The sequence below is a fragment of the Camelus bactrianus genome, chromosome 3 (assembly GCF_048773025.1).
Source record: "Camelus bactrianus isolate YW-2024 breed Bactrian camel chromosome 3, ASM4877302v1, whole genome shotgun sequence".
Classification (NCBI taxonomy): Eukaryota; Metazoa; Chordata; class Mammalia; order Artiodactyla; family Camelidae; genus Camelus; species Camelus bactrianus.
Window position 1 is genome coordinate 135,711,011 of NC_133541.1, and position 26,845 is coordinate 135,737,855.

Genomic DNA, 26,845 nt, shown 5'->3' on the forward strand with positions numbered 1-26,845 from the left:
GTTTGCAACTGAAAAGAAACTTTGTGTTCCCAACAAGCTAGGTGAATGACGGCTTTCACACACACTTATCTCTCAGAACTGAGCAAGTGGAGAGACGTTCGTTCATCTAGCACCAAGGGAACGGGTTGCAGGAGACACTTTTTCTCTGCTTTCTCAGTCTGTTTCCTAGTGCCGGTTTGAAGTTCCTGCAGTTTTCACTGTAAAACCGAGTTGGAGCTAGTACCTCCCCATATATATGTATGGAATGGAGTTTGCAACTGAAAAGAAACTTTGTGTTCCCAACAAGCTAGGTGAAGGACGGCTTTCACACACACTTATCTCTCAGAACTGAGCAAGTGGAGAGACGTTCGTTCATCTAGCACCAAGGGAACGGGTTGCAGGAGACACTTTTTCTCTGCTTTCTCAGTCTGTTTCCTAGTGCCGGTTAGAAGTTCCTGCAGTTTTCACTGTAAAACCGAGTTGGAGCTAGTACCTCCCCATATATATGTATGGAATGGAGTTTGCAACTGAAAAGAAACTTTGTGTTCCCAACAAGCTAGGTGAAAGACGGCTTTCACACACACTTATCTCTCAGAACTGAGCAAGTGGAGAGACGTTCGTTCATCTAGCACGAAGGGAACGGGTTGCAGGGGACACTTTTTCTCTGCTTTCTCAGTCTGTTTCCTAGTGCCGGTTTGAAGTTCCTGCAGTTTTCACTGTAAAACCGAGTTGGAGATAGTACCTCCCCATATATATGTATGGAATGGAGTTTGCAACTGAAAAGAAACTTTGTGTTCCCAACAAGCTAGTTGAAGTACGGCTTTCACACACACTTATCTCTCAGAACTGAGCAGGTGGAGAGACGTTCGTTCATCTAGCACCAAGGGAACGGGTTGCAGGAGACACTTTTTCTCTGCTTTCTCAGTCTGTTTCCTAGTGCCGGTTTGAAGTTCCTGCAGTTTTCACTGTAAAACCGAGTAGGAGCTAGTACCTCCCCATATATATGTATGGAATGGAGTTTGCGACTGAAAAGAAACTTTGTGTTCCCAACAAGCTAGGTGAAGGACGGCTTTCACACACACTTATCTCTCAGAACTGAGCAAGTGGAGAGACGTTCGTTCATCTAGCACCAAGGGAATGCATTGCAGGAGACAATTTTTTCTGCTTTCTCAGTCTGTTTTCTAGTGCCGGTTTGAAGTTCCTGCAGTTTTCACAGTAAAACCGAGTTGGAGCTTCTACCTCCCCATATATATGTATGGAATGGAGTTTGCAACTGAAAAGAAACTTTGTGTTCCCAACAAGCTAGGTGAAGGACGGCTTTCACACACACTTATCTCTCAGAACTGAGCAAGTGGAGAGACGTTCGTTCATCTAGCACGAAGGGAACGGGTTGCAGGGGACACTTTTTCTCTGCTTTATCAGTCTGTTTCCTAGTGCCGGTTTGAAGTTCCTGCAGTTTTCACTGTAAAACCGAGTTGGAGATAGTACCTCCCCATATATATGTATGGAATGGAGTTTGCAACTGAAAAGAAACTTTGTGTTCCCAACAAGCTAGTTGAAGTACGGCTTTCACACACACTTATCTCTCAGAACTGAGCAGGTGGAGAGACGTTCGTTCATCTAGCACCAAGGGAACGGGTTGCAGGAGACACTTTTTCTCTGCTTTCTCAGTCTGTTTCCTAGTGCCGGTTTGAAGTTCCTGCAGTTTTCACTGTAAAACCGAGTAGGAGCTAGTACCTCCCCATATATATGTATGGAATGGAGTTTGCGACTGAAAAGAAACTTTGTGTTCCCAACAAGCTAGTTGAAGGACGGCTTTCACACACACTTATCTCTCAGAACTGAGCAAGTGGAGAGACGTTCGTTCATCTAGCACCAAGAGAATGCATTGCAGGAGACACTTTTTTTCTGCTTTCTCAGTCTGTTTTCTAGTGCCGGTTTGAAGTTCCTGCAGTTTTCACAGTAAAACCGAGTTGGAGCTTCTACCTCCCCATATATATGTATGGAATGGAGTTTGCAACTGAAAAGAAACTTTGTGTTCCCAACAAGCTAGGTGAAGGACGGCTTTCACACACACTTATCTCTCAGAACTGAGCAAGTGGAGAGACGTTCGTTCATCTAGCACCAAGGGAACGGGTTGCAGGAGACACTTTTTCTCTGCTTTCTCAGTCTGTTTCCTAGTGCCGGTTTGAAGTTCCTGCAGTTTTCACTGTAAAACCGAGTTGGAGCTAGTACCTCCCCATATATATGTATGGAATGGAGTTTGCAACTGAAAAGAAACTTTGTGTTCCCAACAAGCTAGGTGAAGGACGGCTTTCACACACACTTATCTCTCAGAACTGAGCAAGTGGAGAGACGTTCGTTCATCTAGCACCAAGGGAACGGGTTGCAGGAGACACGTTTTCTCTGCTTTCTCAGTCTGTTTCCTAGTGCCGGTTTGAAGTTCCTGCAGTTTTCACTGTAAAACCGAGTTGGAGCTAGTACCTCCCCATATATATGTATGGAATGGAGTTTGCAACTGAAAAGAAACTTTGTGTTCCCAACAAGCTAGGTGAAGGACGGCTTTCACACACACTTATCTCTCAGAACTGAGCAAGTGGAGAGACGTTCGTTCATCTAGCACCAAGGGAACGGGTTGCAGGAGACACGTTTTCTCTGCTTTCTCAGTCTGTTTCCTAGTGCCGGTTTGAAGTTCCTGCAGTTTTCACTGTAAAACCGAGTTGGAGCTAGTACCTCCCCATATATATGTATGGAATGGAGTTTGCAACTGAAAAGAAACTTTGTGTTCCCAACAAGCTAGGTGAAAGACGGCTTTCACACACACTTATCTCTCAGAACTGAGCAAGTGGAGAGACGTTCGTTCATCTAGCACGAAGGGAACGGGTTGCAGGGGACACTTTTTCTCTGCTTTCTCAGTCTGTTTCCTAGTGCCGGTTTGAAGTTCCTGCAGTTTTCACTGTAAAACCGAGTTGGAGATAGTACCTCCCCATATAAATGTATGGAATGGAGTTTGCAACTGAAAAGAAACTTTGTGTTCCCAACAAGCTAGTTGAAGTACGGCTTTCACACACACTTATCTCTCAGAACTGAGCAGGTGGAGAGACGTTCGTTCATCTAGCACCAATGGAACGGGTTGCAGGAGACACTTTTTCTCTGCTTTCTCAGTCTGTTTCCTAGTGCCGGTTTGAAGTTCCTGCAGTTTTCACTGTCAAACCGAGATTGAGCTATTACCTCCCCATATATATGTATGGAATGGAGTTTGCAACTGAAAAGTAACTTTGTGTTTCCAACAAGCTAGGTGAAGGACGGCTTTCACACACAGTTATCTCTCAGAACTGAGCAAGTGGAGAGACGTTCGTTCATCTAGCACCAAGGGAACGGGTTGCAGGAGACACTTTTTCTCTGCTTTCTCAGTCTGTTTCCTAGTGCCGGTTAGAAGTTCCTGCAGTTTTCACTGTAAAACCGAGTTGGAGCTAGTACCTCCCCATATATATGTATGGAATGGAGTTTGCAACTGAAAAGAAACTTTGTGTTCCCAACAAGCTAGGTGAAAGACGGCTTTCACACACACTTATCTCTCAGAACTGAGCAAGTGGAGAGACGTTCGTTCATCTAGCACGAAGGGAACGGGTTGCAGGGGACATTTTTTCTCTGCTTTCTCAGTCTGTTTCCTAGTGCCGGTTTGAAGTTCCTGCAGTTTTCACTGTAAAACCGAGTTGGAGATAGTACCTCCCCATATATATGTATGGAATGGAGTTTGCAACTGAAAAGAAACTTTGTGTTCCCAACAAGCTAGTTGAAGTACGGCTTTCACACACACTTATCTCTCAGAACTGAGCAGGTGGAGAGACGTTCGTTCATCTAGCACCAATGGAACGGGTTGCAGGAGACACATTTTCTCTGCTTTCTCAGTCTGTTTCCTAGTGCCGGTTTGAAGTTCCTGCAGTTTTCACTCTCAAACCGAGATTGAGCTATTACCTCCCCATATATATGTATGGAATGGAGTTTGCAACTGAAAAGAAACTTTGTGTTCCCAACAAGCTAGGTGAAGGAAGGCTTTCACACACACTTATCTCTCAGAACTGAGCAAGTGGAGAGACGTTCGTTCATCTAGCACCAAGGGAAAGGGTTACAGGAGACACTTTTTCTCTGCTTTCTCAGTCTGTTTCCTACTGCCGTTTTGAAGTTCCTGCAGTTTTCACTGTAAAACCGAGTTGGAGATAGTACCTCCCCATATATATGTATGGAATGGAGTTTGCAACTGAAAAGAAACTTTGTGTTCCCAACAACCTAGGTGAAGGACGGCTTTCACACACACTTATCTCTCAGAACTGAGCAGGTGGAGAGACGTTCGTTCATCTAGCACCAAGGGAACGGGTTGCAGGAGACACTTTTTCTCTGCTTTCTCAGTCTGTTTCCTAGTGCCGGTTTGAAGTTCCTGCAGTTTTCACTGTCAAACCGAGATTGAGCTTGTACCTCCCCATATATATGTATGGAATGGAGTTTGCAACTGAAAAGAAACTTTGTGTTCCCAACAAGCTAGTTGAAGGAAGGCTTTCACACACACTTATCTCTCAGAACTGAGCAAGTGGAGAGACGTTCGTTCATCTACCACCAAGGGAACGGGTTGCAGGAGACACTTTTTCTCTGCTTTCTCAGTCTGTTTCCTAGTGCCGGTTTGAAGTTCCTGCAGTTTTCACTGTCAAACCGAGATTGAGCTATTACCTCCCCATATATATGTATGGAATGGAGTTTGCAACTGAAAAGTAACTTTGTGTTTCCAACAAGCTAGGTGAAGGACGGCTTTCACACACACTTTTCTCTCAGAACTGAGCAGGTGGAGAGACGTTCGTTCATCTAGCACCAATGGAACGGGTTGCAGGAGACACTTTTTCTCTGCTTTCTCAGTCTGTTTCCTAGTGCCGGTTTGAAGTTCCTGCAGTTTTCACTGTCAAACCGAGATTGAGCTATTACCTCCCCATATATATGTATGGAATGGAGTTTGCAACTGAAAAGTAACTTTGTGTTTCCAACAAGCTAGGTGAAGGACGGCTTTCACACACACTTATCTCTCAGAACTGAGCAAGTGGAGAGACGTTCGTTCATCTAGCACCAAGGGAACGGGTTGCAGGAGACACTTTTTCTCTGCTTTCTCAGTCTGTTTCCTAGTGCCGGTTAGAAGTTCCTGCAGTTTTCACTGTAAAACCGAGTTGGAGCTAGTACCTCCCCATATATATGTATGGAATGGAGTTTGCAACTGAAAAGAAACTTTGTGTTCCCAACAAGCTAGGTGAAAGACGGCTTTCACACACACTTATCTCTCAGAACTGAGCAAGTGGAGAGACGTTCGTTCATCTAGCACGAAGGGAACGGGTTGCAGGGGACATTTTTTCTCTGCTTTCTCAGTCTGTTTCCTAGTGCCGGTTTGAAGTTCCTGCAGTTTTCACTGTAAAACCGAGTTGGAGATAGTACCTCCCCATATATATGTATGGAATGGAGTTTGCAACTGAAAAGAAACTTTGTGTTCCCAACAAGCTAGTTGAAGTACGGCTTTCACACACACTTATCTCTCAGAACTGAGCAGGTGGAGAGACGTTCGTTCATCTAGCACCAATGGAACGGGTTGCAGGAGACACTTTTTCTCTGCTTTCTCAGTCTGTTTCCTAGTGCCGGTTTGAAGTTCCTGCAGTTTTCACTCTCAAACCGAGATTGAGCTATTACCTCCCCATATATATGTATGGAATGGAGTTTGCAACTGAAAAGAAACTTTGTGTTCCCAACAAGCTAGGTGAAGGAAGGCTTTCACACACACTTATCTCTCAGAACTGAGCAAGTGGAGAGACGTTCGTTCATCTAGCACCAAGGGAACGGGTTGCAGGAGACACTTTTTCTCTGCTTTCTCAGTCTGTTTCCTACTGCCGTTTTGAAGTTCCTGCAGTTTTCACTGTAAAACCGAGTTGGAGATAGTACCTCCCCATATATATGTATGGAATGGAGTTTGCAACTGAAAAGAAACTTTGTGTTCCCAACAACCTAGGTGAAGGACGGCTTTCACACACACTTATCTCTCAGAACTGAGCAGGTGGAGAGACGTTCGTTCATCTAGCACCAAGGGAACGGGTTGCAGGAGACACTTTTTCTCTGCTTTCTCAGTCTGTTTCCTAGTGCCGGTTTGAAGTTCCTGCAGTTTTCACTGTCAAACCGAGATTGAGCTTGTACCTCCCCATATATATGTATGGAATGGAGTTTGCAACTGAAAAGAAACTTTGTGTTCCCAACAAGCTAGTTGAAGGAAGGCTTTCACACACACTTACCTCTCAGAACTGAGCAAGTGGAGAGACGTTCGTTCATCTACCACCAAGGGAACGGGTTGCAGGAGACACTTTTTCTCTGCTTTCTCAGTCTGTTTCATAGTGCCGGTTAGAAATTCCTGCAGTTTTCACTGTCAAACCGAGTTGTAGCTTGTACCTCCACATATATATGTATGGAATGGAGTTTGCAACTGAAAAGAAACTTTGTGTTCCCAACAAGCTAGGTGAAGTACGGCTTTCACACACACTTATCTCTCAGAACTGAGCAAGTGGAGAGACGTTCGTTCATCTAGCACCAAGGGAACGGGTTGCAGGAGACACATTTTCTCTGCTTTCTCAGTCTGTTTCCTAGTGCCGGTTTGAAGTTCCTGCAGTTTTCACTGTAAAACCGAGTTGGAGCTAGTACCTCCCCATATATATGTATGGAATGGAGTTTGCAACTGAAAAGAAACTTTGTGTTCCCAACAAGCTAGGTGAAAGACGGCTTTCACACACAAATGTCTCTCAGAACTGAGCAGGTGGAGAGACGTTCTTTCATCTAGCATCAAGGGAACGGGTTGAAGGAGACACTTTTTCTCTGCTTTCTCAGTCTGTTTCCTAGTGCCGGTTTGAAGTTCCTGCAGTTTTCACTGTCAAACCGTGTTTGAGCTGGTATCTCCCCATATATATGTATGGAATGGAGTTTGCAACTGAAAAGAAACTTTGTGTTCCCAACAAGCTAGGTGAAGGACGGCTTTCACACACACTTATCTCTCAGAACTGAGCAAGTGGAGAGACGTTCGTTCATCTAGCACCAAGGGAACGGGTTACAGGAGACACTTTTTCTCTGCTTTCTCAGTCTGTTTCCTAGTGCCGGTTTGAAGTTCCTGCAGTTTTCACTGTAAAACCGAGATTGAGCTAGTACCTCCCCATATATATGTATGGAATGGAGTTTGCAACTGAAAAGAAACTTTGTGTTCCCAACAAGCTAGGTGAAGGAAGGCTTTCACACACACTTATCTCTCAGAACTGAGCAAGTGGAGAGACGTTCGTTCATCTAGCACCAAGGGAAAGGGTTGCAGGAGACACTTATTCTCTGCTTTCTCAGTCTGTTTCCTAGTGCCGGTTAGAAGTTCCTGCAGTTTTCACTGTAAAACCGAGGTGGAGCTAGTACCTCCCCATATATATGTATGGAATGGAGTTTGCAACTGAAAAGAAACTTTGTGTTCCCAACAAGCTAGGTGAAGGACGGCTTTCACACACACTTATCTCTCAGAACTGAGCAAGTGGAGAGACGTTCGTTCATCTAGCACCAAGGGAACGGGTTGCAGGAGACACTTTTTCTCTGCTTTCTCAGTCTGTTTCCTAGTGCCGGTTAGAAGTTCCTGCAGTTTTCACTGTAAAACCGAGTTGGAGCTAGTACCTCCCCATATATATGTATGGAATGGAGTTTGCAACTGAAAAGAAACTTTGTGTTCCCAACAAGCTAGGTGAAAGACGGCTTTCACACACACTTATCTCTCAGAACTGAGCAAGTGGAGAGACGTTCGTTCATCTAGCACGAAGGGAACGGGTTGCAGGGGACACTTTTTCTCTGCTTTCTCAGTCTGTTTCCTAGTGCCGGTTTGAAGTTCCTGCAGTTTTCACTGTAAAACCGAGTTGGAGATAGTACCTCCCCATATATATGTATGGAATGGAGTTTGCAACTGAAAAGAAACTTTGTGTTCCCAACAAGCTAGTTGAAGTACGGCTTTCACACACACTTATCTCTCAGAACTGAGCAGGTGGAGAGACGTTCGTTCATCTAGCACCAAGGGAACGGGTTGCAGGAGACACTTTTTCTCTGCTTTCTCAGTCTGTTTCCTAGTGCCGGTTTGAAGTTCCTGCAGTTTTCACTGTAAAACCGAGTAGGAGCTAGTACCTCCCCATATATATGTATGGAATGGAGTTTGCGACTGAAAAGAAACTTTGTGTTCCCAACAAGCTAGGTGAAGGACGGCTTTCACACACACTTATCTCTCAGAACTGAGCAAGTGGAGAGACGTTCGTTCATCTAGCACCAAGGGAATGCATTGCAGGAGACACTTTTTTCTGCTTTCTCAGTCTGTTTTCTAGTGCCGGTTTGAAGTTCCTGCAGTTTTCACAGTAAAACCGAGTTGGAGCTTCTACCTCCCCATATATATGTATGGAATGGAGTTTGCAACTGAAAAGAAACTTTGTGTTCCCAACAAGCTAGGTGAAGGACGGCTTTCACACACACTTATCTCTCAGAACTGAGCAAGTGGAGAGACGTTCGTTCATCTAGCACGAAGGGAACGGGTTGCAGGGGACACTTTTTCTCTGCTTTATCAGTCTGTTTCCTAGTGCCGGTTTGAAGTTCCTGCAGTTTTCACTGTAAAACCGAGTTGGAGATAGTACCTCCCCATATATATGTATGGAATGGAGTTTGCAACTGAAAAGAAACTTTGTGTTCCCAACAAGCTAGTTGAAGTACGGCTTTCACACACACTTATCTCTCAGAACTGAGCAGGTGGAGAGACGTTCGTTCATCTAGCACCAAGGGAACGGGTTGCAGGAGACACTTTTTCTCTGCTTTCTCAGTCTGTTTCCTAGTGCCGGTTTGAAGTTCCTGCAGTTTTCACTGTAAAACCGAGTAGGAGCTAGTACCTCCCCATATATATGTATGGAATGGAGTTTGCGACTGAAAAGAAACTTTGTGTTCCCAACAAGCTAGTTGAAGGACGGCTTTCACACACACTTATCTCTCAGAACTGAGCAAGTGGAGAGACGTTCGTTCATCTAGCACCAAGAGAATGCATTGCAGGAGACACTTTTTTTCTGCTTTCTCAGTCTGTTTTCTAGTGCCGGTTTGAAGTTCCTGCAGTTTTCACAGTAAAACCGAGTTGGAGCTTCTACCTCCCCATATATATGTATGGAATGGAGTTTGCAACTGAAAAGAAACTTTGTGTTCCCAACAAGCTAGGTGAAGGACGGCTTTCACACACACTTATCTCTCAGAACTGAGCAAGTGGAGAGACGTTCGTTCATCTAGCACCAAGGGAACGGGTTGCAGGAGACACTTTTTCTCTGCTTTCTCAGTCTGTTTCCTAGTGCCGGTTTGAAGTTCCTGCAGTTTTCACTGTAAAACCGAGTTGGAGCTAGTACCTCCCCATATATATGTATGGAATGGAGTTTGCAACTGAAAAGAAACTTTGTGTTCCCAACAAGCTAGGTGAAGGACGGCTTTCACACACACTTATCTCTCAGAACTGAGCAAGTGGAGAGACGTTCGTTCATCTAGCACCAAGGGAACGGGTTGCAGGAGACACGTTTTCTCTGCTTTCTCAGTCTGTTTCCTAGTGCCGGTTTGAAGTTCCTGCAGTTTTCACTGTAAAACCGAGTTGGAGCTAGTACCTCCCCATATATATGTATGGAATGGAGTTTGCAACTGAAAAGAAACTTTGTGTTCCCAACAAGCTAGGTGAAGGACGGCTTTCACACACACTTATCTCTCAGAACTGAGCAAGTGGAGAGACGTTCGTTCATCTAGCACGAAGGGAACGGGTTGCAGGGGACACTTTTTCTCTGCTTTCTCAGTCTGTTTCCTAGTGCCGGTTTGAAGTTCCTGCAGTTTTCACTGTAAAACCGAGTTGGAGATAGTACCTCCCCATATAAATGTATGGAATGGAGTTTGCAACTGAAAAGAAACTTTGTGTTCCCAACAAGCTAGTTGAAGTACGGCTTTCACACACACTTATCTCTCAGAACTGAGCAGGTGGAGAGACGTTCGTTCATCTAGCACCAATGGAACGGGTTGCAGGAGACACTTTTTCTCTGCTTTCTCAGTCTGTTTCCTAGTGCCGGTTTGAAGTTCCTGCAGTTTTCACTGTCAAACCGAGATTGAGCTATTACCTCCCCATATATATGTATGGAATGGAGTTTGCAACTGAAAAGTAACTTTGTGTTTCCAACAAGCTAGGTGAAGGACGGCTTTCACACACAGTTATCTCTCAGAACTGAGCAAGTGGAGAGACGTTCGTTCATCTAGCACCAAGGGAACGGGTTGCAGGAGACACTTTTTCTCTGCTTTCTCAGTCTGTTTCCTAGTGCCGGTTAGAAGTTCCTGCAGTTTTCACTGTAAAACCGAGTTGGAGCTAGTACCTCCCCATATATATGTATGGAATGGAGTTTGCAACTGAAAAGAAACTTTGTGTTCCCAACAAGCTAGGTGAAAGACGGCTTTCACACACACTTATCTCTCAGAACTGAGCAAGTGGAGAGACGTTCGTTCATCTAGCACGAAGGGAACGGGTTGCAGGGGACATTTTTTCTCTGCTTTCTCAGTCTGTTTCCTAGTGCCGGTTTGAAGTTCCTGCAGTTTTCACTGTAAAACCGAGTTGGAGATAGTACCTCCCCATATATATGTATGGAATGGAGTTTGCAACTGAAAAGAAACTTTGTGTTCCCAACAAGCTAGTTGAAGTACGGCTTTCACACACACTTATCTCTCAGAACTGAGCAGGTGGAGAGACGTTCGTTCATCTAGCACCAATGGAACGGGTTGCAGGAGACACTTTTTCTCTGCTTTCTCAGTCTGTTTCCTAGTGCCGGTTTGAAGTTCCTGCAGTTTTCACTCTCAAACCGAGATTGAGCTATTACCTCCCCATATATATGTATGGAATGGAGTTTGCAACTGAAAAGAAACTTTGTGTTCCCAACAAGCTAGGTGAAGGAAGGCTTTCACACACACTTATCTCTCAGAACTGAGCAAGTGGAGAGACGTTCGTTCATCTAGCACCAAGGGAAAGGGTTACAGGAGACACTTTTTCTCTGCTTTCTCAGTCTGTTTCCTACTGCCGTTTTGAAGTTCCTGCAGTTTTCACTGTAAAACCGAGTTGGAGATAGTACCTCCCCATATATATGTATGGAATGGAGTTTGCAACTGAAAAGAAACTTTGTGTTCCCAACAACCTAGGTGAAGGACGGCTTTCACACACACTTATCTCTCAGAACTGAGCAGGTGGAGAGACGTTCGTTCATCTAGCACCAAGGGAACGGGTTGCAGGAGACACTTTTTCTCTGCTTTCTCAGTCTGTTTCCTAGTGCCGGTTTGAAGTTCCTGCAGTTTTCACTGTCAAACCGAGATTGAGCTTGTACCTCCCCATATATATGTATGGAATGGAGTTTGCAACTGAAAAGAAACTTTGTGTTCCCAACAAGCTAGTTGAAGGAAGGCTTTCACACACACTTATCTCTCAGAACTGAGCAAGTGGAGAGACGTTCGTTCATCTAGCATCAAGGGAACGGGTTGCAGGAGACACTTTTTCTCTGCTTTCTCAGTCTGTTTCCTAGTGCCGGTTTGAAGTTCCTGCAGTTTTCACTGTCAAACCGAGATTGAGCTATTACCTCCCCATATATATGTATGGAATGGAGTTTGCAACTGAAAAGTAACTTTGTGTTTCCAACAAGCTAGGTGAAGGACGGCTTTCACACACACTTATCTCTCAGAACTGAGCAGGTGGAGAGACGTTCGTTCATCTAGCACCAATGGAACGGGTTGCAGGAGACACTTTTTCTCTGCTTTCTCAGTCTGTTTCCTAGTGCCGGTTTGAAGTTCCTGCAGTTTTCACTGTCAAACCGAGATTGAGCTATTACCTCCCCATATATATGTATGGAATGGAGTTTGCAACTGAAAAGTAACTTTGTGTTTCCAACAAGCTAGGTGAAGGACGGCTTTCACACACACTTATCTCTCAGAACTGAGCAAGTGGAGAGACGTTCGTTCATCTAGCACCAAGGGAACGGGTTGCAGGAGACACTTTTTCTCTGCTTTCTCAGTCTGTTTCCTAGTGCCGGTTAGAAGTTCCTGCAGTTTTCACTGTAAAACCGAGTTGGAGCTAGTACCTCCCCATATATATGTATGGAATGGAGTTTGCAACTGAAAAGAAACTTTGTGTTCCCAACAAGCTAGGTGAAAGACGGCTTTCACACACACTTATCTCTCAGAACTGAGCAAGTGGAGAGACGTTCGTTCATCTAGCACGAAGGGAACGGGTTGCAGGGGACATTTTTTCTCTGCTTTCTCAGTCTGTTTCCTAGTGCCGGTTTGAAGTTCCTGCAGTTTTCACTGTAAAACCGAGTTGGAGATAGTACCTCCCCATATATATGTATGGAATGGAGTTTGCAACTGAAAAGAAACTTTGTGTTCCCAACAAGCTAGTTGAAGTACGGCTTTCACACACACTTATCTCTCAGAACTGAGCAGGTGGAGAGACGTTCGTTCATCTAGCACCAATGGAACGGGTTGCAGGAGACACTTTTTCTCTGCTTTCTCAGTCTGTTTCCTAGTGCCGGTTTGAAGTTCCTGCAGTTTTCACTCTCAAACCGAGATTGAGCTATTACCTCCCCATATATATGTATGGAATGGAGTTTGCAACTGAAAAGAAACTTTGTGTTCCCAACAAGCTAGGTGAAGGAAGGCTTTCACACACACTTATCTCTCAGAACTGAGCAAGTGGAGAGACGTTCGTTCATCTAGCACCAAGGGAACGGGTTGCAGGAGACACTTTTTCTCTGCTTTCTCAGTCTGTTTCCTACTGCCGTTTTGAAGTTCCTGCAGTTTTCACTGTAAAACCGAGTTGGAGATAGTACCTCCCCATATATATGTATGGAATGGAGTTTGCAACTGAAAAGAAACTTTGTGTTCCCAACAACCTAGGTGAAGGACGGCTTTCACACACACTTATCTCTCAGAACTGAGCAGGTGGAGAGACGTTCGTTCATCTAGCACCAAGGGAACGGGTTGCAGGAGACACTTTTTCTCTGCTTTCTCAGTCTGTTTCCTAGTGCCGGTTTGAAGTTCCTGCAGTTTTCACTGTCAAACCGAGATTGAGCTTGTACCTCCCCATATATATGTATGGAATGGAGTTTGCAACTGAAAAGAAACTTTGTGTTCCCAACAAGCTAGTTGAAGGAAGGCTTTCACACACACTTATCTCTCAGAACTGAGCAAGTGGAGAGACGTTCGTTCATCTACCACCAAGGGAACGGGTTGCAGGAGACACTTTTTCTCTGCTTTCTCAGTCTGTTTCATAGTGCCGGTTAGAAATTCCTGCAGTTTTCACTGTCAAACCGAGTTGTAGCTTGTACCTCCACATATATATGTATGGAATGGAGTTTGCAACTGAAAAGAAACTTTGTGTTCCCAACAAGCTAGGTGAAGTACGGCTTTCACACACACTTATCTCTCAGAACTGAGCAAGTGGAGAGACGTTCGTTCATCTAGCACCAAGGGAACGGGTTGCAGGAGACACATTTTCTCTGCTTTCTCAGTCTGTTTCCTAGTGCCGGTTTGAAGTTCCTGCAGTTTTCACTGTAAAACCGAGTTGGAGCTAGTACCTCCCCATATATATGTATGGAATGGAGTTTGCAACTGAAAAGAAACTTTGTGTTCCCAACAAGCTAGGTGAAAGACGGCTTTCACACACAAATGTCTCTCAGAACTGAGCAGGTGGAGAGACGTTCTTTCATCTAGCACGAAGGGAACGGGTTGAAGGAGACACTTTTTCTCTGCTTTCTCAGTCTGTTTCCTAGTGCCGGTTTGAAGTTCCTGCAGTTTTCACTGTCAAACCGTGTTTGAGCTGGTATCTCCCCATATATATGTATGGAATGGAGTTTGCAACTGAAAAGAAACTTTGTGTTCCCAACAAGCTAGGTGAAGGACGGCTTTCACACACACTTATCTCTCAGAACTGAGCAAGTGGAGAGACGTTCGTTCATCTAGCACCAAGGGAACGGGTTACAGGAGACACTTTTTCTCTGCTTTCTCAGTCTGTTTCCTAGTGCCGGTTTGAAGTTCCTGCAGTTTTCACTGTAAAACCGAGATTGAGCTAGTACCTCCCCATATATATGTATGGAATGGAGTTTGCAACTGAAAAGAAACTTTGTGTTCCCAACAAGCTAGGTGAAGGAAGGCTTTCACACACACTTATCTCTCAGAACTGAGCAAGTGGAGAGACGTTCGTTCATCTAGCACCAAGGGAAAGGGTTGCAGGAGACACTTATTCTCTGCTTTCTCAGTCTGTTTCCTAGTGCCGGTTAGAAGTTCCTGCAGTTTTCACTGTAAAACCGAGGTGGAGCTAGTACCTCACCATATATATGTATGGAATGGAGTTTGCAACTGAAAAGAAACTTTGTGTTCCCAACAAGCTAGGTGAAATACGGCTTTCACACACACTTATCTCTCAGAACTGAGCAAGTGGAGAGACCTTCGTTCATCTAGCACCAAGGGAACGGGTTGCAGGAGACACTTTTTCTCTGCTTTCTCAGTCTGTTTCCTAGTGCCGGTTTGAAGTTCCTGCAGTTTTCACTGTCAAACCGAGATTGAGCTATTACCTCCCCATATATATGTATGGAATGGAGTTTGCAACTGAAAAGAAACTTTGTGTTCCCAACAAGCTAGGTGAAGGACGGCTTTCACACACACTTATCTCTCAGAACTGAGCAAGTGGAGAGACGTTCGTTCATCTAGCACCAAGGGAACGGGTTGCAGGAGACACTTTTTCTCTGCTTTCTCAGTCTGTTTCCTAGTGCCGGTTTGAAGTTCCTGCAGTTTTCACTGTAAAACCGAGTTGGAGCTAGTACCTCCCCATATATATTTATGGAATGGAGTTTGCAACTGAAAAGAAACTTTGTGTTCCCAACAAGCTAGGTGAAGGAAGGCTTTCACACACACTTATCTCTCAGAACTGAGCAAGTGGAGAGACGTTCGTTCATCTAGCACCAAGGGAAAGGGTTGCAGGAGACACTTTTTCTCTGCTTTCTCAGTATGTTTCCTACTGCCGGTTTGAAGTTCCTGCAGTTTTCACTGTAAAACCGAGTTGGAGATAGTACCTCCCAATATATATGTATGGAATGGAGTTTGCAACTGAAAAGAAACTTTGTGTTCCCAACAACCTAGGTGAAGGACGGCTTTCACACACACTTATCTCTCAGAACTGAGCAGGTGGAGAGACGTTCGTTCATCTAGCACCAAGGGAACGGGTTGCAGGAGACACTTTTTCTCTGCTTTCTCAGTCTGTTTCCTAGTGCCGGTTTGAAGTTCCTGCAGTTTTCACTGTCAAACCGAGATTGAGCTTGTACCTCCCCATATATATGTATGGAATGGAGTTTGCAACTGAAAAGAAACTTTGTGTTCCCAACAAGCTAGTTGAAGGAAGGCTTTCACACACACTTATCTCTCAGAACTGAGCAAGTGGAGAGACGTTCGTTCATCTACCACCAAGGGAACGGGTTGCAGGAGACACTTTTTCTCTGCTTTCTCAGTCTGTTTCATAGTGCCGGTTAGAAATTCCTGCAGTTTTCACTGTCAAACCGAGTTGTAGCTTGTACCTCCACATATATATGTATGGAATGGAGTTTGCAACTGAAAAGAAACTTTGTGTTCCCAACAAGCTAGGTGAAGTACGGCTTTCACACACACTTATCTCTCAGAACTGAGCAAGTGGAGAGACGTTCGTTCATCTAGCACCAAGGGAACGGGTTGCAGGAGACACATTTTCTCTGCTTTCTCAGTCTGTTTCCTAGTGCCGGTTTGAAGTTCCTGCAGTTTTCACTGTAAAACCGAGTTGGAGCTAGTACCTCCCCATATATATGTATGGAATGGAGTTTGCAACTGAAAAGAAACTTTGTGTTCCCAACAAGCTAGGTGAAAGACGGCTTTCACACACAAATGTCTCTCAGAACTGAGCAGGTGGAGAGACGTTCTTTCATCTAGCATCAAGGGAACGGGTTGAAGGAGACACTTTTTCTCTGCTTTCTCAGTCTGTTTCCTAGTGCCGGTTTGAAGTTCCTGCAGTTTTCACTGTCAAACCGTGTTTGAGCTGGTATCTCCCCATATATATGTATGGAATGGAGTTTGCAACTGAAAAGAAACTTTGTGTTCCCAACAAGCTAGGTGAAGGACGGCTTTCACACACACTTATCTCTCAGAACTGAGCAAGTGGAGAGACGTTCGTTCATCTAGCACCAAGGGAACGGGTTACAGGAGACACTTTTTCTCTGCTTTCTCAGTCTGTTTCCTAGTGCCGGTTTGAAGTTCCTGCAGTTTTCACTGTAAAACCGAGATTGAGCTAGTACCTCCCCATATATATGTATGGAATGGAGTTTGCAACTGAAAAGAAACTTTGTGTTCCCAACAAGCTAGGTGAAGGAAGGCTTTCACACACACTTATCTCTCAGAACTGAGCAAGTGGAGAGACGTTCGTTCATCTAGCACCAAGGGAAAGGGTTGCAGGAGACACTTATTCTCTGCTTTCTCAGTCTGTTTCCTAGTGCCGGTTAGAAGTTCCTGCAGTTTTCACTGTAAAACCGAGGTGGAGCTAGTACCTCACCATATATATGTATGGAATGGAGTTTGCAACTGAAAAGAAACTTTGTGTTCCCAACAAGCTAGGTGAAATACGGCTTTCACACACACTTATCTCTCAGAACTGAGCAAGTGGAGAGACCTTCGTTCATCTAGCACCAAGGGAACGGGTTGCAGGAGACACTTTTTCTCTGCTTTCTCAGTCTGTTTCCTAGTGCCGGTTTGAAGTTCCTGCAGTTTTCACTGTCAAACCGAGATTGAGCTATTACCTCCCCATATATATGTATGGAATGGAGTTTGCAACTGAAAAGAAACTTTGTGTTCCCAACAAGCTAGGTGAAGGACGGCTTTCACACACACTTATCTCTCAGAACTGAGCAAGTGGAGAGACGTTCGTTCATCTAGCACCAAGGGAACGGGTTGCAGGAGACACTTTTTCTCTGCTTTCTCAGTCTGTTTCCTAGTGCCGGTTTGAAGTTCCTGCAGTTTTCACTGTAAAACCGAGTTGGAGCTAGTACCTCCCCATATATATTTATGGAATGGAGTTTGCAACTGAAAAGAAACTTTGTGTTCCCAACAAGCTAGGTGAAGGAAGGCTTTCACACACACTTATCTCTCAGAACTGAGCAAGTGGAGAGACGTTCGTTCATCTAGCACCAAGGGAAAGGGTTGCAGGAGACACTTTTTCTCTGCTTTCTCAGTATGTTTCCTACTGCCGGTTTGAAGTTCCTGCAGTTTTCACTGTAAAACCGAGTTGGAGATAGTACCTCCCCATATATATGTATGGAATGGAGTTTGCAACTGAAAAGAAACTTTGTGTTCCCAACAACCTAGGTGAAGGACGGCTTTCACACACACTTATCTCTCAGAACTGAGCAGGTGGAGAGACGTTCGTTCATCTAGCACCAAGGGAACGGGTTGCAGGAGACACTTTTTCTCTGCTTTCTCAGTCTGTTTCCTAGTGCCGGTTTGAAGTTCCTGCAGTTTTCACTGTCAAATCGAGATTGAGCTTGTACCTCCCCATATATATGTATGGAATGGAGTTTGCAACTGAAAAGAAACTTTGTGTTCCCAACAAGCTAGTTGAAGGAAGGCTTTCACACACACTTAACTCTCAGAACTGAGCAAGTGGAGAGACGTTCGTTCATCTACCACCAAGGGAACGGGTTGCAGGAGACACTTTTTCTCTGCTTTCTCAGTCTGTTTCCTAGTGCCGGTTAGAAATTCCTGCAGTTTTCACTGTCAAACCGAGTTGTAGCTTGTACCTCCACATATATATGTATGGAATGGAGTTTGCAACTGAAAAGAAACTTTGTGTTCCCAACAAGCTAGGTGAAGGACGGCTTTCACACACACTTATCTCTCAGAACTGAGCAAGTGGAGAGACGTTCGTTCATCTAGCACCAAGGGAACGGGTTGCAGGAGACACATTTTCTCTGCTTTCTCAGTCTGTTTCCTAGTGCCGGTTTGAAGTTCCTGCAGTTTTCACTGTAAAACCGAGTTGGAGCTAGTACCTCCCCATATATATGTATGGAATGGAGTTTGCAACTGAAAAGAAACTTTGTGTTCCCAACAAGCTAGGTGAAGGACGGCTTTCACACACAATTGTCTCTCAGAACTGAGCATGTGGAGAGACGTTCTTTCATCTAGCATCAAGGGAACGGGTTGAAGGAGACACTTTTTCTCTGTTTCTCAGTCTGTTTCCTAGTGCCGGTTAGAAATTCCTGCAGTTTTCACTGTCAAACCGAGTTGTAGCTTGTACCTCCACATATATATGTATGGAATGGAGTTTGCAACTGAAAAGAAACTTTGTGTTCCCAACAAGCTAGGTGAAGTACGGCTTTCACACACACTTATCTCTCAGAACTGAGCAAGTGGAGAGACGTTCGTTCATCTAGCACCAAGGGAACGGGTTGCAGGAGACACATTTTCTCTGCTTTCTCAGTCTGTTTCCTAGTGCCGGTTTGAAGTTCCTGCAGTTTTCACTGTAAAACCGAGTTGGAGCTAGTACCTCCCCATATATATGTATGGAATGGAGTTTGCAACTGAAAAGAAACTTTGTGTTCCCAACAAGCTAGGTGAAGGACGGCTTTCACACACAAATGTCTCTCAGAAGTGAGCAGGTGGAGAGACGTTCTTTCATCTAGCATCAAGGGAACGGGTTGAAGGAGACACTTTTTCTCTGCTTTCTCAGTCTGTTTCCTAGTGCCGGTTTGAAGTTCCTGCAGTTTTCACTGTCAAACCGAGTTTGAGCTGGTATCTCCCCATATATATGTATGGAATGGAGTTTGCAACTGAAAAGAAACTTTGTGTTCCCAACAAGCTAGGTGAAGGACGGCTTTCACACACACTTATCTCTCAGAACTGAGCAAGTGGAGAGACGTTCGTTCATCTAGCACCAAGGGAACGGGTTACAGGAGACACTTTTTCTCTGCTTTCTCAGTCTGTTTCCTAGTGCCGGTTTGAAGTTCCTGCAGTTTTCACTGTAAAACCGAGATTGAGCTAGTACCTCCCCATATATATGTATGGAATGGAGTTTGCAACTGAAAAGAAACTTTGTGTTCCCAACAAGCTAGGTGAAGGAAGGCTTTCACACACACTTATCTCTCAGAACTGAGCAAGTGGAGAGACGTTCGTTCATCTAGCACCAAGGGAAAGGGTTGCAGGAGACACTTATTCTCTGATTTCTCAGTCTGTTTCCTAGTGCCGGTTAGAAGTTCCTGCAGTTTTCACTGTAAAACCGAGGTGGAGCTAGTACCTCACCATATATATGTATGGAATGGAGTTTGCAACTGAAAAGAAACTTTGTGTTCCCAACAAGCTAGGTGAAATACGGCTTTCACACACACTTATCTCTCAGAACTGAGCAAGTGGAGAGACCTTCGTTCATCTAGCACCAAGGGAACGGGTTGCAGGAGACACTTTTTCTCTGCATTCTCAGTCTGTTTCCTAGTGCCGGTTTGAAGTTTCTGCAGTTTTCACTGTCAAACCGAGATTGAGCTATTACCTCCCCATATATATGTATGGAATGGAGTTTGCAACTGAAAAGAAACTTTGTGTTCCCAACAAGCTAGGTGAAGGACGGCTTTCACACACACTTATCTCTCAGAACTGAGCAAGTGGAGAGACGTTCGTTCATCTAGCACCAAGGGAACGGGTTGCAGGAGACACTTTTTCTCTGCTTTCTCAGTCTGTTTCCTAGTGCCGGTTTGAAGTTCCTGCAGTTTTCACTGTAAAACCGAGTTGGAGCTAGTACCTCCCCATATATATTTATGGAATGGAGTTTGCAACTGAAAAGAAACTTTGTGTTCCCAACAAGCTAGGTGAAGGAAGGCTTTCACACACACTTATCTCTCAGAACTGAGCAAGTGGAGAGACGTTCGTTCATCTAGCACCAAGGGAAAGGGTTGCAGGAGACACTTTTTCTCTGCTTTCTCAGTATGTTTCCTACTGCCGGTTTGAAGTTCCTGCAGTTTTCACTGTAAAACCGAGTTGGAGATAGTACCTCCCCATATATATGTATGGAATGGAGTTTGCAACTGAAAAGAAACTTTGTGTTCCCAACAACCTAGGTGAAGGACGGCTTTCACACACACTTATCTCTCAGAACTGAGCAGGTGGAGAGACGTTCGTTCATCTAGCACCAATGGAACGGGTTGCAGGAGACACTTTTTCTCTGCTTTCTCAGTCTGTTTCCTAGTGCCGGTTTGAAGTTCCTGCAGTTTTCACTGTCAAACCGAGATTGAGCTTGTACCTCCCCATATATATGTATGGAATGGAGTTTGCAACTGAAAAGAAACTTTGTGTTCCCAACAAGCTAGTTGAAGGAAGGCTTTCACACACACTTAACTCTCAGAACTGAGCAAGTGGAGAGACGTTCGTTCATCTACCACCAAGGGAACGGGTTGCAGGAGACACTTTTTCTCTGCTTTCTCAGTCTGTTTCCTAGTGCCGGTTCGAAATTCCTGCAGTTTTCACTGTCAAACCGAGTTGTAGCTTGTACCTCCACATATATATGTATGGAATGGAGTTTGCAACTGAAAAGAAACTTTGTGTTCCCAACAAGCTAGGTGAAGGACGGCTTTCACACACACTTATCTCTCAGAACTGAGCAAGTGGAGAGACGTTCGTTCATCTAGCACCAAGGGAACGGGTTGCAGGAGACACATTTTCTCTGCTTTCTCAGTCTGTTTCCTAGTGCCGGTTTGAAGTTCCTGCAGTTTTCACTGTAAAACCGAGTTGGAGCTAGTACCTCCCCATATATATGTATGGAATGGAGTTTGCAACTGAAAAGAAACTTTGTGTTCCCAAAAAGCTAGGTGAAGGACGGCTTGCACACACAATTGTCTCTCAGAACTTAGCATGTGGAGAGACGTTCTTTCATCTAGCATCAAGGGAACGGGTTGAAGGAGACACTTTTTCTCTGCTTTCTCAGTCTGTTTCCTAGTGCCGGTTTGAAGTTCCTGCAGTTTTCACTGTCAAACCGAGTTTGAGCTGGTATCTCCCCATATATATGTATGGAATGGAGTTTGCAACTGAAAAGAAACTTTGTGTTCCCAACAAGCTAGGTGAAGGACGGCTTTCACACACACTTATCTCTCAGAACTGAGCAAGTGGAGAGACGTTCGTTCATCTAGCACAAAGGGAACGGGTTACAGGAGACACTTTTTCTCTGCTTTCTCAGTCTGTTTCCTAGTGCCGATTTGAAGTTCCTGCAGTTTTCACTGTAAAACCGAGATTGAGCTAGTACCTCCCCATATATATTTATGGAATGGAGTTTGCAACTGAAAAGAAACTTTGTGTTCCCAACAAGCAAGGTGAAGGTAGGCTTTCACACACACTTATCTCTCAGAACTGAGCAAGTGGAGAGACGTTCGTTCATCTAGCACCAAGGGAACGGGTTGCAGGAGACACTTATTCTCTGCTTTCTCAGTCTGTTTCCTAGTGCCGGTTTGAAGTTCCTGCAGTTTTCACTGTAAAACCGAGGTGGAGCTAGTTCCTCACCATATATATGTATGGAATGGAGTTTGCAACTGAAAAGAAACTTTGTGTTCCCAACAAGCTAGGTGAAATACGGCTTTCACACACACTTATCTCTGAGAACTGAGCAAGTGGAGAGACCTTCGTTCATCTAGCACCAAGGGAACGGGTTACAGGAGACACTTTTTCTCTGCTTTCTCAGTCTGTTTCCTAGTGCCGGTTTGAAGTTCCTGCAGTTTTCACTGTAAAACCGAGATTGAGCTAGTACCTCCCCATATATATGTATGGAATGGAGTTTGCAACTGAAAAGAAACTTTGTGTTCCCAACAAGCTAGGTGAAGGAAGGCTTTCACACACACTTATCTCTCAGAACTGAGCAAGTGGAGAGACGTTCGTTCATCTAGCACCAAGGGAAATGGTTGCAGGAGACACTTATTCTCTGCTTTCTCAGTCTGTTTCCTAGTGCCGGTTAAAAGTTCCTGCATTTTTCACTGTAAAACCGAGGTGGAGCTAGTACCTCACCATATATATGTATGGAATGGAGTTTGCAACTGAAAAGAAACTTTGTGTTCCCAACAAGCTAGGTGAAATACGGCTTTCACACACACTTATCTCTGAGAACTGTGCAAGTGGAGAGACCTTCGTTCATCTAGCACCAAGGGAACGGGTTGCAGGAGACACTTTTTCTCTGCTTTCTCAGTCTGTTTCCTAGTGCCGGTTTGAAGTTCCTGCAGTTTTCACTGTAAAACCGAGTTGGAGCTAGTACCTCACCATATATATGTATGGAATGGAGTTTGCAACTGAAAAGAAACTTTGAGTTCCCAACAAGCTAGCTGAAAGACGGCTTTCACACACACTTATCTCTCAGAACTGAGCAAGTGGAGAGACGTTCGTTCATCTAGCACCAAGGGAACGGTTTGCAGGAGACACTTTTTCTCTGCTTTCTCAGTCTGTTTCCTAGTGCCGGTTTGAAGTTCCTGCAGTTTTCACCGTAAAACCGAGTTGGATATAGTACCTCCCCATATATATGTATGGAATGGAGTTTGCAACTGAAAAGAAACTTTGTGTTCCCAACAAGCTAGTTGAAGGAGGGCTTTCACACACACTTATCTCTCAGAACTGAGCAAGTGGAGAGACGTTCGTTAATCTAGCACCAAGGGAACGGGTTGCAGAAGACACTATTTCTGTGCTTTCTCAGTCTGTTTCCTAGTGCCGGTTTGAAGTTCCTGCTGTTTTCACTGTCAAAAAGAGTTGGAGCTAGTACCTCCCCATATATATGTATGGAATGGAGTTAGCAACTGAAAAGAAACTTTGTGTTCCCAACAAGCTAGGTGAAGGAAGGCTTTCACACACACTTATCTCTCAGAACTGAGCAAGTGGAGAGACGTTCGTTCATCTAAAACCAAGGGAACGGGTTGCAGGAGACACTTTTTCTCTGCTTTCTCAGTCTGTTTCCTAGTGCCGGTTTGAAGTTCCTGCAGTTTTCACTGTAAAACCGAGGTGGAGCTTCTACCTCCCCATATATATGTATGGAATGGAGTTTGCAACTGAAAAGAAACTTTGTGTTCCCAACAAGCTAGGTGAAGGACGGCTTTCACACACACTTAACTCTCAGAAATGAGCAAGTGGAGAGACGTTCGTTCGTCTAGCACCAAAGGAACGGGTTGCAGGAGACACTTTTTCTCTGCTTTCTCAGTCTGTTTCCTAGTGCCGGTTAGAAGTTCCTGCAGTTTTCACTGTCAAACCGAGTTGGAGCTAGTACCTCCCCATATATATGTATGGAATGAAGTTTGCAACTGAAAAGAAACTTTGTGTTCCCAACAAGGTAGGTGAAGGACGGCTTTCACACACACTTATCTCTCAGAACTGAGCAAGTGGAGAGACGTTCGTTCATCTAGCACCAAGGGAACGGGTTGCAGGAGACCCATTTTCTCTGCTTTCTCAGTCTGTTTCCTAGTGCCGGTTTGAAGTTCCTGCAGTTTTCACTGTAAAACCGAGTTGGAGCTAGGACCTCCCCATATATATGTATGGAATGGAGTTTGCAACTGAAAAGAAACTTTGTGTTCCCAACAAGCTAGGTGAAGGACGGCTTTCACACACACTTATCTCTCAGAACTGAGCAAGTGGAGAGACGTTCATTCATTTAGCACCAAGGGAACGGTTTGAAGGAGACACTTTTTCTCTGTTTCTCAGTCTGTTTCCTAGTGCCGGTTTGAAGTTCCTGCAGTTTTCACTGTAAAACCGATTTGGAGCTAGGACCTCCCCATATATATGTATGGAATGGAGTTTGCAACTGAAAAGAAACTTTGTGTTCCCAACAAGCTAGGTGAAGGACGGCTTTCACACACACTTATCTCTCAGAACTGAGCAAGTGGAGAGACGTTCATTCATTTAGCACCAAGGGAACGGTTTGAAGGAGACACTTTTTCTCTGTTTCTCAGTCTGTTTCCTAGTGCCGGTTTGAAGTTCCTGCAGTTTTCACTGTAAAACCGAGTTGGAGCTAGTACCTCCCCATATATATGTATGGAATGGAGTTTGCAACTGAAAAGAAACTTTGTGTTCCCAACAAGCTAGGTGAAGGAAGGCTTTCACACCCACATAACTCTCAGAACTGAGCAAGTGGAGAGACGTTCGTTCATCTAGCACCAAGGGAACGGGTTGCAGGAGACACTTTTTCTCTGCTTTCTCAGTCTGTTTCCTAATGCCGGTTTGAAGTTCCTGCAGTTTTCACTGTAAAACCGTGGTGGAGCTTCTACCTCCCCATATATATGTATGGAATGGAGTTTGCAACTGAAAAGAAACTTTGTTTTCCCAACAAGCTAGTTGAAGGACGGCTTTCACACACACTTATCTCTCAGAACTGAGCAAGTGGAGAGACTTTCGTTTATCTAGCACCAAGGGAACGGGTTGCAGGACACACTTTTTCTCTGCTTTCTCAGTCTGTTTCCTACTGCCGGTTTGAAGTTCCTGCTGTTTTCACTGTCAAAAAGAGTTGGAGCTAGTACCTCACCATATATATGTATGGAATGGAGTTAGCAACTGAAAAGAAACTTTGTGTTCCCAACAAGCTAGGTGAAGGAAAGCTTTCACACACACTTATCTCTCAGAACTGAGCAAGTGGAGAGACGTTCGTTCATCTAAAACCAAGGGAACGGGTTGCAGGAGACATTTTTTCTCTGCTTTCTCAGTCTGTTTCCTAGTGCCGGTTTGAAGTTCCTGCAGTTTTCACTGTAAAACCGAGGTGGAGCTTCTACCTCCTAATATATATGTATGGAATGGAGTTTGCAACTGAAAAGAAACTTTGTGTTCCCAACAAGCTAGGTGAAGGACGGCTTTCACACACACTTATCTCTCAGAACTGAGCAAGTGGAGAGACGTTCGTTCGTCTAGCACCAAAGGAACGGGTTGCAGGAGACACTTTTTCTCTGCTTTCTCAGTCTGTTTCCTAGTGCCGGTTTGAAGTTCCTGCAGTTTTCACTGTCAAACCGATTTAGGGCTAGTACTTCCCCATATATATGTATGGAATGGAGTTTGCAACTGGAAAGAAACTTTGTGTTCCCAACAAGCTAAGTGAAGGACGGCTTTCACACACACTTATCTCTCAGAACTGAGCAAGTGGAGAGACGTTCGTTCATCTAGCACCATGGGAACGGGTTGCAGGAGACACTTTTTCTCTGCTTTCTCAGTCTGTTTCCTAGTGACGGTTTGAAGTTCCTGCAATTTTCACTGTCAAACCGATTTGGAGCTAGTACTTCCCCATATATATGTATGGAATGGAGTTTGCAACTGGAAAGAATCTTTGTGTTCCCAACAAGATAGGAGAAGGACGGCTTTCACACCCACTTATCTCTCAGAACTGAGCAAGTGGAGAGACATTCGTTCATTTAGCACCAAGGGAACGGGTTGCAGGAGACACTATTTCTCTGCTTTCTCAGTCTGTTTCCTAGTGCCGGTTTGAAGTTCCTGCAGTTTTCACTGTCAAACCGAGTTTGAGCTGGTATCTCCCCATATATATGTATGGAATGGAGTTTGCAACTGAAAAGAAACTTTGTGTTCCCAACAAGCTAGGTGAAGGACGGCTTTCACACACACTTATCTCTCAGAACTGAGTAAGTGGAGAGACGTTCGTTCATCTAGCACCAAGGGAACGGGTTGCAGGAGACACATTTTCTCTGCTTTCTCAGTCTGTTTCCTAGTGCCGGTTTGAAGTTCCTGCAGTTTTCACTGTAAAACCGAGTTGGAGCTAGTACCTCCCCATATATATGTATGGAATGGAGTTTGCAACTGAAAAGAAACTTTGTGTTCCCAACAAGCTAGGTGAAGGAAGGCTTTCACACAAACTTATCTCTCAGAACTGAGCAAGTGGAGAGACGTTCGTTCATCTAGCACCAAGGGAAAGGGTTACAGGAGAAAATTATTCTCTGCTTTCTCAGTCTGTTTCCTAGTGCCGGTTAGAAGTTCCTGCAGTTTTCACTGTAAAACCGAGTTGGAGCTAGTACCTCCCCATATATATGTATGGAATGGAGTTTGCAACTGAAAAGAAACTTTGTGTTCCCAACAAGCTAGGTGAAAGACGGCTTTCACACACACTTATCTATCAGAACTGAGCAAGTGGAGAGACGTTCGTTCATCTAGCACCAAGGGAACGGTTTGCAGGAGACACTTTTTCTCTGCTTTCTCAGTCTGTTTCCTAGTGCCGGTTTGAAGTTCCTGCAGTTTTCACCGTAAAACCGAGTTGGATATTGTACCTCCCCATATATATGTATGGAATGGAGTTTGCAACTGAAAAGAAACTTTGTGTTCCCAACAAGCTAGGTGAAAGACGGCTTTCACACACACTTATCACTCAGAACTGAGCAAGTGGAGAGACGTTCGTTCATCTAGCACCAAGGGAACGGGTTGCAGAAGACACTATTTCTCTGCTTTCTCAGTCTGTTTCCTAGTGCCGGTTTGAAGTTCCTGCTGTTTTCACTGTCAAAAAGAGTTGGAGCTAGTACCTCACCATATATATGTATGGAATGGAGTTAGCAACTGAAAAGAAACTTTGTGTTCCCAACAAGCTAGGTGAAGGAAGGCTTTCACACACACTTATCTCTCAGAACTGAGCAAGTGGAGAGACGTTCGTTCATCTAAAACCAAGGGAACGGGTTGCAGGAGACACTTTTTCTCTGCTTTCTCAGTCTGTTTCCTAGTGCCGGTTTGAAGTTCCTGCAGTTTTCACTGTAAAACC